The following is a 12,734-nucleotide window of genomic DNA, read 5'->3' as shown; positions in this document are numbered from 1 at the left end:
CTCCAAGTAGTAGCCTCTATAATGTCTTTTGTTGGTACTCCTCTGAGAAAGGCTGCTGAAGTAGCTGCAGCTCTGGTAGAATGAGACCTAATGCCCTTGGGCACAGGTTTACCATGGTATAAGTAGCAGAAACAAATGCAGTGGCTTATCCACTTTGAAATAGCCTTTCCTTCTGATCCTGCAGCATATGTCACTAGTAATTGCTCAGTTTTTCTTAGAGCTTTAGTCCTGCTCAAGTAGAAATCTCAGCTGTCTGTGTACATCCAAGGAATCCAGAATTCTCTCCCCCTTGTGCGGATTTGGGTAAAAGGTTGGCAGATGAATAGTTTGGTTAAGAGCCACACTGGAAACCACCTTAGGCATAAATGTTGGATTTGTCCTCAGAGACACCCTGTCTGGGTAAAATATGATAAAAGGCTCCACAGCCATGAGGGCCTGTAACTCCGAGACTCTTCATGCTGAAGTAATTGCTAGTAGCAGAGCTGTTTTCCATGATAAGAACCCTGTAGTATCTGTCTGGCTTAACAGGAGCTGGTGATAGTCAGGGGACAGAGCGGACTCAGAAAATACATCTATAATGTCTAAAACAGGAGGAATAGCAAGGTGCCTGTGCTGAGGTAATAAAAGGAAGTCTCTGAGCCTTTTCTTGCATTCCGAGTAAGCTTGGCTCTCCCAGTGGAAGTGCTCCTACATAGTATGCAGGGTCTCCCCAAAAGAATAATCCTCCGGAGGAGAGGCTGAAGGAATAGATTTTTCAGCATCAGAATTCTCATAGGGAGGGAGAGAATATTCCTGTTCAGAAGAGGAATTAGAGGAAATGGAAACCTGATCTGAAGATTCATATTCTATCTCTTGCCTAGGCCTCTTATCAGGAGGGGGATGGGAACCCCTGATCAAAGTAATAAGGTCTTCGGCCATTTTAAGCATCTGCTTTTTTTAGGCATGGTGGCCTGTCCAGGAGAATGCTGTACTTGTTTCTTTGTCTTTAGATCTGCTTTAGTCTTTGCTTTTGAAGCTGAAGTTGATTTCACATACAACGGTGTAGGCGTGAAAACACCTTCAGAAGCCAATGCCTGCTCAGCGGCTCCGGACCCATCTGAGGGAACAGTTTCTGAGTGTCCAATACCTTGAATTTCCAGCGGCCTAGTCAGCTCCACGTGGGAGTCGGAAGCGGCCTGTGGCTCTGAGGTAGCGGGCATCAGGGGCTGCAAAAGCGCCTCACTGAGAACCGGCGACAGGCTTAGCAGAAGCCTCGTCGGTTTTGGACCTCTGATGCCTGTCCTTTTCTTTGCATTTTTTTATAAACTCCAGTAATCTGCTGTTCCAACGGCATTAAATAATCGAATCTTCTGCCAAAGTAATGAAATGCAAAATCGTACCGACGCTTAATAGTGCGTTGGTTAAATCTAGCACAAAACCGACAACTAGCAACGTTGTGGTCAGGGCCTAGGCAAGGAATACAGTAGGAATGAAAATCCTTATGAGGTATTAGCTTCCCACAATAAATACAATTAACTTTTTCTGACATCGGTCTGGAGCAAGAAAAAAGTTTACCCAATGGGGTACTTAGCTTTAATGAAGACTTTGGATCTGAAATTCGAATTTGAAAATCTCAAGAGTCGGCCGACCGGCACTTGCAAACTGCTTTTGCTTCGGACACCGCGCGGCAAGAAAGACTGCAGAAAATGGCGTCGGCTGCATCTTTTATACTCCTGGGCGCACTGACGTCAGGGAGGAGGCAACAGCATCCAATGCCGGACCTAGACTTTGGAACTCGGGCCGACTGCGGGTAGCCTGCCAGCAGGATAACCCAATTGTAATGACTGCAACAGTGAAACACGATGATCATCAATGATTCCTCTCATTCCCTGCCTACAACAGGAGTTTCTGTGGTGGGCAAAGGCATGTCACCAAAACATGGGACGGGCCTTCACTCTACCCCGTGCCAGCCAAACCTTAACAGACGCATCAGATTATGCCTGGGGAGCCCACATGGCGGGAAGATGCATTCAGGGCATATGGACCCCAAAACAAATGCATCTACATATCAACCAGAAAGAGATGCTAGCTGTTCAAAATGCCCTGACAGCCTTCATGGACTTACTTCATCAAGGACAACTACTGATAAAGATGGACAACACCACAGTCATGTGGTATATAAACAAGCAGGGGGGCACGCACTCATACCCCCTTTGCAGATTAGCCATGGCACTGTGAGACACAGCTTCGACTTACCAAATACATCTTCAAGCTCAATTCCTGCCAGGAAAACAAAATACTCTGACAGACTGTTATCATGCTGAAGACTTGTGAATCCAGTTTCCACTCATGAGGATCCATAAGGTTTCTGCTTAAATAAAGAAATGGGGGAGCCCAGACATAGATCTATTTTCCTCCCCTCAAAATTATCAATTGAAATAATTCTGCACAAGGACTTATCACAGACAAGCATGGAAAGTGGACCCCCTATCAGTTTACATCTTTCCTCCATTGCCTCTTCTTCCCAAGGTCCTCCTAAAAGTCAGACAAGAGAAACCAAAGATGATACTAATTGCCCCGGACTGGCCTCGCCAATACTGGTACCCAATCCTTAGGAACTTGTCTCAATACTCAGCTTGGACTTTACCTCAAAGACATCTACTACTGTCCCAGCAAAACAATCAGATCCTGCGCAATCAACTCCAGACACTGAACCTGGCAGCATGGCTGATCATGTAGTTATACAAACACCACCTCTCAGTAAAGCTGTGATGGATGTCATTTTGGAAGCCAGAAGGCCTAGTACTAGAAAATCTTATGCTGATAAATGGAAGAGATTCTGTGCTTGGAATAGAGCACAAGGAACTAATACAGCAGAACCGAATATTCCTCCGATATTACAATACTTGACTGAGATGCTTGACAAAGGCCCATCTTTCTCATCAATTAAAATCTGCCACTGCCATTTCGTCTCATTACAACACAGAGCCACCAATCTTTTCTCATCCTTTACTAAAGCAGTATCTTAGAGGAGCCAAAAATTTAAGGCCTCCTAGAAGATCACCAATATCTGCATGGAACCTCAATTATGGGTTGGAAAAGCTCACCCTGCCTCCATTTGAACCAGCTGCTACTGCTGATATAAAGTTCCTGATTCACATAAATTTCTTTATAAAAACCCTGCTGCTGACCCGGAAACCATCTCCCAGAGTCCCAAAGGGGTCAAGGCTTCCACTGCAAAAAACCCTATCCCCTCTGATAGGGATTCTAGGGCCCTGGACAGATGGGGGAAAAAGATTTATACTTCTGCTACCTTGGCTGTAAGAGCTTTAAATTGCCAGTTTCATATGCTTAAATATCAGCAATGTCTTATGTCACTCCTTAAACAGAAAATGTTGACAAATTCAGAATGTGCAGAAAACAAAGGAATGCAGGATTTATTGCATGCAGCTGAACAAGTGGAAAAGCATACTTTGCAATGTGGTTTTGATTCTCTAGAGGCCTCCTGTAGGGCCGCTGTTACAAGTTCTGTCATTAGGAGGCATGCTTGGTTAAAAGAACAGAATCTGCCCGATCATGTTAAAGCAAAATTATTAGATGCTCCAATACAGCATACCTTGTTTGGTGTTAAAGCAGAGGAGGTGTTGAAGAAAACTGAGGACAAAGCTAAATCTATGCAAACAGTCAAGGATTTCTTGCAGGTACAGCCTCCCAGATTTAGCAAGAATTGGCCTACAAAGAATTGGTCCTTTCCAGTGTCAGACAGGCCACAAAGAGGCAGATACAGATGCCCCAGAGGTAGATCACAGCCCCAAGGTTCATACAGGCCTAAACAATGGGGTGCTTCTACCTCCAAAAGCGGAGAGGAAAAATCACAGCCATACAGGAAACAGTCTCAATAACTTTCCCCTGCCAGCACCAAGCACTTATTTTCTTGGCAGCTCCTTTGGGGGGAAAACTAGCACTTTTTCACAGAATTGGCACATGATCGCCCAGGACAAATGGGTCTTAAATATCATATCACAAGGCTACAGGTTCCACTTTCACACCCTGCCAAGGCCAAACGGTATGCCAGACCTGCCATGCAATCAGTGGGCAGAGGCACAAAAACAAGTTTCATTCCTCATGGACATGAGAGCCATTCAGCAAGTACCACAGCAAGAGCAGGGACTAGGATTTTACTCAAGGCTATTCTTGGTGCCCAGAAAAGACAAAGACTGGAGACCAATACTGGACCTGTCTATCCTAAACACATTCCTGGATATTCCAAAATGCTAACTCTGCAGCAGCTTCTGCCCATGCTGGGCAAGAAGGCTTGGCTTGTGACTTTAGACCTAAGAGGCATACCTGCATGTCTGATACCTGCATGTCCCAATCAGACAATCATGCAGAAGATACCTCAGATTTATAGCTGGCTCAATGCACTACCAATTCTCTGCACTACCCTTTGGCGTATCTACTGCGCCCAGGGTATTCACAAAATGCCTGGCACCAGTAATTGCATTTTGCAGACAAAGAGGAGTACAAATATATCTTTACTTGGACGACTGCTTTATTCAAGCAGAGAACAAGGACATTCTACTACAGCATCTGGCGTTTGTAAAAAGATTACTAACAGGCCTAGGGTACACAGTAAACGAAAAGAAATCAAAACTCGTACCCTCTCGAGATAATATTCCTGGGTGCAAGCTTAAATACAACTGCCCAGATGGCTTATCTCACGCCAGACAAACACAGACAACTGACTACTTATTTCAAAATGTTGGCAACAAAGACCCAGTTATCTGCAAAAAAAAATTCTGCAGGCTTTGGGCATCATGGCATCCTGCTAATTCCATATGCAAGACTGCATATGAGGAAACTTCAAGTGGTATCTAAAAAAGAGTTTGGACTCAACATTGCCACAGCCTGGAAACAATAATTACCCTCATTCCCTGCTTGCAACAGGAGTTTCAATGGTGGGCAAATGCCTGTCACCACAACACGGGACAGCCATTCACTTTACCCACAGCCAGGCAGACATTGACAACAGATGCATCAGATTATGCCTGGGGGGCCCATATGGCAGGAAGATGTATTCAGGGCACATGGTCCGCAAGTCAAATGCATCTACGTATCAATCAAAAAGAGATGCTAGCTGTTCAGAATGCCCTGACAGCCTTCAAGGATCTACTTCATCAAGGACAACTACTGATAAGACAGACAATACTACAGTCATGTGGTACATAAACAAATAGGGAGGCACACATTCCTACCGCCTCTGCAGACTAGCCATGAACTTGTGGGACACAGCATTGACTTATCAAGTACATCTGCAAGCACAATTCCTGCCAGGAAGGACAAATACTCTGGCAGACGAACTAAGCAGAAACCTAATGGATCCCCACGAGTGGAAATTGGATCCACAAGTCTTCAGCATGATGCGGGACCGCCTGACGGCAGGATAACCCAAGTGTGATGGCTGCAGCAGGGTAACACGATGAACATCTGGGAATGCCCGGACATAGACCTATTTGCTTCCCCTCACAACTGCCAACTACAGAGATTCTGCACAAGAACTTATCACAAGCATGCATGGAAAGTGGATGCTCTATCTTTCAGCTGGAAAAACCTAACAGTGTATGCCTTTCCTCCTCTGCCTCTCCTCCCCAAGGTACTCCTCAAGGTCAGACAAGAGAAGCCAAAAATGATAGTGATTGCCCCAGACTGGCCCCGCCAGCACTGGTATCCAATCCTAAAGAGCTTGTCTCAATGCCTAGCTTGGACATTACCTCAAATTCCTCACTTATTGACCTAACAAGACTGTCAGATACTACACAGCCAACTCAGGACCTTAAACCTGGCAGCATGGCGGATAATGTAGCCATTCAAGACAAACCTCTCTCTAAAGCAGTGATGGATGTTATTTTGGAGGCCAGGAGGCCTAGCACCAGAAAATCTTATGCAGAAAAATGGAAGAGATTCTGTGCTTGGAACCAGGCACAAGGTATTGACACGATTGTTCCAAATATTCCTCAGATTTTGCAATACTTAACTGAGATGCTGGATAAAGGCCTTTCCTTTTCATGGTTCATGGGTTCATACTAGGCTATCTGCCCGAGGGCATTTATAAGCCTAGCCCATAGTTTTGTGGCTTACGCCACCCCTTTAGTTTGGAGAAACTATGCATTATTTTGCTGTGCCTCTGTCGAGCAGTGACACTGAGGTAACCCCTGGGGTGTATCTGCGATCTCCCATCCATTGGTCAAGATTCCTCTTGAACAAGGCCAGCGAGGTGCTCTGCCTCACATAAACCGGGATTTTGTTCCACAGCATAGGGAGTCATCAATTAAAATTCATGCCTCTGCCATTTCAGCTCATTACAATACAGAGCCACCTGTTTTTTTCTCATCCATTACTAAGGCAGTACCTCAGAGGGGCCAAAAACATAAGACCTCCAAGGAGAGCACCAATACCTGCATGGGACCTCAACTAGGTCTTGGAAAAACTCACACTGCCTCCATTTGAGCCAGCCTCTGCAGCTGATATAAAATTCTTATCCTGGAAAACAGCTCTGCTCCTAGCAATAACCTCCGCTAGACGAGCCTCAGAGTTACAGGTACTCATGGCTGTGGAACCTTTTATCATTTTCCATCCTGACAGGGTTTCTCTGAGGACAAATCCTACATTTAAGCCTAAGGTAGTGTCCAGTGTGGCCCTTAACCAAACAATTCATTTGCCTACCTTTTATCCAAACCCACAGAATAAGAGTGAGAGACTTCTGCATTTTTTGGACATTCACAGGCAGTTGCGCTTCTACTTGGACAGAACCAAAGCTTTCAGAAAGACTGAACAACTTCTAGTGGCATATGCTGCAGGATCACAAGGAAAGCCTATCTAAAAGCAGACCATTTCAAAGTAGATAGGCCACTGCATTCGTTTCTGCTATTCACAGCATGGCAAATCAGTGCCTAAGGGCATTAGGCCACATTCAACCAGTGCAGCAGCCTTCATCAGAGGAGTACCAACCAAAGACATCTTAGACAAGAGGCTGCAACTTGGAGCTCAGTGCATACTTTTACAAAGCACTATCATTTACCTCTCTACTCTAAATCCAGGGCAGGCTTTGCCACTGCAGTTCTGCAGGGCCTGATAGCCTCTCATAATCCTATTTAGCACCAGCCTCCCTACCTTAGCTTTGGGATTCAACCCAATTGTAATGACTGCAACAGTGAAACACGAACATTGTACAGTTGTGTACCTACCATAAATGTTGATGTTTGAGTGTATTCACTGTTGCAGTCTAGGTTACCCTCCCACCATCCCCCTTTTCCTTTGCTGGGACTTATCTTTACTTCTCTATTCTATACAACCTATGTGGTGTATTTGCTTGTAGATAAAGGAAAAGTTTTTTTATGCATACATGCTTATTGGCATAGTTTAGCCTACCATTTTAGGGGCAACTGATATCTGGGGCAAGAAAAACTGAAGAAAATGATGTCGGCTGCATCTTTTATACCCCTGGGGTGCACTGACGTCAGGGAGGAGGTGACAGCAACCAACGCCGGACCTAGACTTTGGAACTCGGGCCGACTGCGGGTAGCCTGCGAGCAGGATAACCCAATTGTAATGACTGCAACAGTGAATACACTCGGGCATCTACATTTATGGTAAGTACACAACTGTACTTTTCCAGGCTGTGACAATGTTGACTCCATAAACTTTTTAGGTACCACTGAAGTTTCCTCATATGCAGTCTTGCATATGGGATCAGTAGGATGCAGGATGCCATGAAGCCCAAATCCTGCAGAATTTGTCTTGCAGATAACTGGGTTTTTGTTGCCATCAGTTTGAAGTAAGTAGTCAGTTGCCTTTGCTTGTCTGGCATGAGGTAAGCCATCTGGGCAGTTGTATGCAAGCTTGCACCCAGGAATGTTATCTTTTGAGAGGGTACCAGTTGTGATTTCTTTTCGTTTATTGTGTACCCTAGGCATGTTAGGTGCCTTTTCACAAATGCCAGGTGTTGAAGAAGAATGTTCCTGTTCTCTGCTTGAATGAGACAAGTCGTCCAAGTAAGGATATATTTGAATATTTCTTTGTCTGCAAAATGCAATTACTGGTGCCAGGCACTTTGTAAAGACCCTGGGAGTAGTAGATAAGCCAAAGGGCAGCACAGAGAATTGGTAATGCATTAAACCGGCCTTGAATCTGGGGGATCTTCTGCACGATTGCCTTATTGGGACATGCAGGTATGCCTCTTAGGTCTAATGTCACCAGCCAAGCATTCTTGCCCAGCATGGGCAGAAGCTGCTGCAAAGTAAGCATTTTGAATTTTGGAATGTCCAGGTATGTGTTCAAAATCGATAAATCCAGTATTGGCCTCCAGGCCTTGTCCTTTCTGGGTACCAAGAACAGACTTGAGTAAAAACCTTGTCCTTTTTCCTGTTCTGGTACTGGCTGAATGGCCCCCATATCCATGAGGGACGTAACCTGTTTCTGTGCCTCTGCCCATTGATTTTTTTGGCAGATCTGGCTAACCGTTTGGCAGAGTATCGAAATGGAATCTGTATCCCTGTGATATTATGTTTAGCACCCACTTGTCCTAACTGCCAGTTTTGAGCAAAAAGTGCTAATTTTCCCCCTAAGGGTGCTGCCAAAAGATAAGTGCTTGGTGAAGGCAGAGGGAAGTCATTGGGACTGTTTTCTGTAGGTTTGCGCTTTATCTCCTCCAGATTTGGATGTAGAAGCACCCCATTGCTTTGACCTGTATGAATCTTGTGCCTGGTATCTGGAACCATTAGGGCGTCTGGATTTGCCCCTTTGAGCTCTGTCTGAGACAGGAAAGGATCAATTTTTTGTAGGCCAGTGTCTACTGAATCTTGGTGGCTGCACTTGTAAGTCTTTTACAGTTTGCATAGACTTAGCTTTGTCTTACATTTTCTTTAAAACCTCTTCTGCCTTAATACCAAACAGAGTATCATGCTGTAAAGGTGCATCTAGTAATTTAGCTTTAACATGATCAGGCAAATTTTGTTCCTTTAGCCAGGCATACCTCCTAATCACAGATCCAGTAACTGCGGTCCTGCAGGAGGCCTCTAAGGAATCAAAACCACATTGCAAAGTATGCTTTCCAACCAGTTCAGCTGCATGCAATAATTCCTGCAATTCTTTATTTTCTGCACATTCAGAAATCATAATTTTCTGTTTTAGCAATCCCATAACATGTTGTTGATATTTGAGCATATGAAACTGGCAGTTTAAGGCCCTAATTTCCAAGGTTGCAGATGTATAAACATTTTTTCCCAATCTATCCAGTGCCCTTGAATCTGTCAGAGGGGGTAGGATTTTTTGCTGCTGAGGCCTTAACTCCCTTTGGACCCTGTGAAATAGTTTCAGGGTCAGCAGCAGGATTTCTAAATAAAAATTTGTGAGAGTCGGGGACCCTGTAATATCTGTCAGGCTTGCTGGGAGCCTGAGGTAAGGAGTCAGGTGTCAAGCTTGACTCCAAAAACACAGCATCCACAATGTCTAAAACAGGGGGGTATGGCTAAAGGCCTGCGCTGAGGGAGAAGGAAATCCCTGAGCCTCTTTTTTGATTCTGAGAAATCTTGACTCTCCCAGTGAAAATGCTCCCTCAAAGTATGCAAGGTTTCTCCAAATGAATAATCATCAGGAGGTGATGCAGATGGTATAGACTCCTCTGCATCAGAATCCTCATAGGGAGGTATAGATGATTCCTGATCAGAAGAGGAATCAGAAGAAATAGAAACCTGATCTGAAGATTCATAATCAGTGTCTTGCTTAGGCCTCTTATCTGGAGGGGGATGGGAACCCCCTGATCAAGGTAATGAGGTCTTCAGCCATTTTGATCATCTGTTTTTTTAGGCATAGAGGCCTGTGCACATGGCTCATGCGTCATTTTTTTAGTTTTAGAAGTTGCTTTTGTCTTTGGCTTTGCAGCTGTCATCAGTTTGATATAAAGATGTTGAGGCCTGAATACACCCTCAGAAGCCAGTGCCTGCTCAGCGGCTCCGGACCCATCAGAGGGAGATGCATACGTGGGTCCAATACTTTGAGTATCTCGCGGCATGCCGGACTCCACATGGGTCTCGGTAGGGGCCTGCGACTCTAAAGTAGTGAGTATCAGGGGCTGCGAAGGTGCCTCACTGAGTACCGGCGACTGGCTTAGGAGAAGCTTTGTTGTCGGTTTTGGACCTCTGCTGTCTCTCTGTCCTTTTCTTTGCGTTTTTTATGTACTCCGGTAGTCGGATTGCAACGACATTTCTGGGTAGTTAAATCTGTTTGCAAAATACTTTGAGGCAAAAATATACCGACGCTTAATAGTGGGTTGGTTAAATCTAACACAAAACCGACAGCCAGGCACATTGTGATCAGGGCGTAGGCAAGGAATACAGTATAAATGGAAATCCTTATGAGGTATTTGCTTCTCACAAGTAAATACAATTAACTTTTTCTGACATCGGTATGGAGCAAGAAAAAAAGTTTCCCCAATGGGGTACTTAGCTTTAGTGAAGATTTCGGTTCTGAAACTCGAATATTTCAGGAGTCGGCCGACCGGCACTTGCGAAATGCTTCTGCTTCGTGCACCGCGTGGCAAGAAAGACTGGAGAAAATGGTGTTGGCTGCTTATTTTATACCCCTGACGACCGGACGTCGTGGAAGAGGAGACAGCAACCGATGCAGGACCCAAGACTTTGGAATTTAGGCCGATTGAGGGCAACCTGCCAGCAGATTATCCAAATGTCATGACTGCAACAGTGAAACACGAAGAACATCTGCTGTATTAACCTCACCTTCTAGCCCTCCTTCAGGCGTCCATTCTCTGTACACTAACCCTTTGTTCCAGTATACAGGCTTCCCTTTTCCTTGATAATCAGGCAACTCCCTAGCTATGTCCCCGAAGCCTTGTAATGCAGGGTCTGAGAGCAGAGCTTGTCTCAACTCTGTCTTTGTAACTTTTCCCAGATCTCCTTCCAAAGGAAGTCTGATATCTTCTGACAGGGGTGCCTCGCTTGTCAGCCTAGGTACTACCACTCATCTCTGCCCTTGCAGTCACTCTGTCCAAGGGAACATCAGTACCTACTAGCAGCCATGGCTCACCTTCACTTTTACTGCTACAGGGTAGCTTCTTCCCTGAATTAGTCACATCACCAGTCCTGGCTTCAGAGATGCGGTCTGTCTGGGTCTCCCCCACGCTACCAGACCCACATGCCTGCCTCCAAGCCTGAGTGTATGTCACTGCATGCACACAATGTACTGCATTATCAAAATCATTCCGTATCAAGACATCTGCAGGGATATCCTTAAACACGCTTGCTTCCTTTTCCACCCTCCCAGTCAAGATGAACCTTGGCCAAAGGCATTTGGAATGGAATCCCTCCTAAAGCTTTGACTAGAGTGGACTGCCGAAGCAAATACTATTGCTCTTTAACCACTGCAGGCATCACAGTGGTTATTATCAGAGGCTGTCTCTGTCTTGGCAGTGGCCTGTTTTCCATACACCAAGATAGGATACAAACTCTGGTGGCAGTTTGATATGCTTGTTTTCCAGACAATTTAACACTGGCATTCTGTTATTCCCACTTGCTGGCTCCCTCATCCTGCCTCCATGGACATCTGTATGCTACATGGCCCCATTGTTTACATTTAAACATTCAACCCCTGATCCTGGCCTTGTACCTAAATTAGTGGCTTCTCCTGTTACTGGCAGACTCTGTTGGGGCTGCCCACCATGGGTTCCCTTATATCCATGTGTAGGACTGGGTATCCCTTTCCTGTGCAGTGATGCCCTGCTTGCTAAGTACAGATCCCCTTTTTTCCCCAGCGCATCTACAGAGCTGCATTCCCTGTCTGCTTGAGAACATGAAAATCTGGTTGGCAAAGTGCTAAGGGTTTATTCCCTCACCAAAAGGTCTGACAGCCCTTGAAAAGTGGTGACCTGACACCCACTCACCCCCACCTATGAAATAAGTGCTTAACGCAGCAATATAATCAGACACACTTTCATCTGCCTTGCGGCTAATGCTCACAAAACTTTTCTGTAAGCTTCAGGTGTTAACTTCAAACATTCCAATAAACACTTTTTAACTGTGTCACAGTTTAAGCAATCGGTATCAGAGAATTTAGAAACAGCAGTTACAGCTTTACCATGGAATAAGGGGGTCAGGAACCATACCCAGAGGCCTTGGTCAACATTGTACTATTTACATACGAATAAAGACCTGCGGTCGTGGTGCTGCGGTAGCATTGTCGCCTCACAGTAAGACGCTATCCGATTCGATTCTCAGCTAAAGCGTCTTCTGCATGAAGACATTAGTGAATGGGCGTACCTTCGTTGAAAGTTGTGCGTCAGGCCTGGCAAGCCGATACTTAAAAATCAACTGCCAATCATTAGCGGACCGGAGTTCCGCTGTGGCGACCCCGAACTGGGAAAAGCCGAAAGACACAACAATCAAATATATGAATAAAATTATCAAAATTATCACCGTGTGTAAATTGTGGCAGAAATTTACTGACCTTTATTGCTTCTGGGGTTCCATTAATGCCTTCCCCATTACCCTGGTGAACAGTCAGCATGTCCCTCTCGTGTTGATGCTGCTTCTCATTTCCATGACCCTGGTGAAGAGTCAGCATGTCCCTCTCATGTTGATGCTGCTTCTCCTTTTCATGACCCTGGTGAAGTCAGCATCTCCCTCTCATGTTGATGCTGCTTCTCCTTTTCATGACCCTGGTGAAGTCAGCATCTCCCTCTCATG

Source organism: Protopterus annectens, chromosome 3.part1 (genome assembly GCF_019279795.1).
Source record: "Protopterus annectens isolate FY-2018-M chromosome 3.part1, PAN1.0, whole genome shotgun sequence".
Classification (NCBI taxonomy): Eukaryota; Metazoa; Chordata; order Ceratodontiformes; family Protopteridae; genus Protopterus; species Protopterus annectens.
This window is presented reverse-complemented; position numbering follows the sequence as displayed.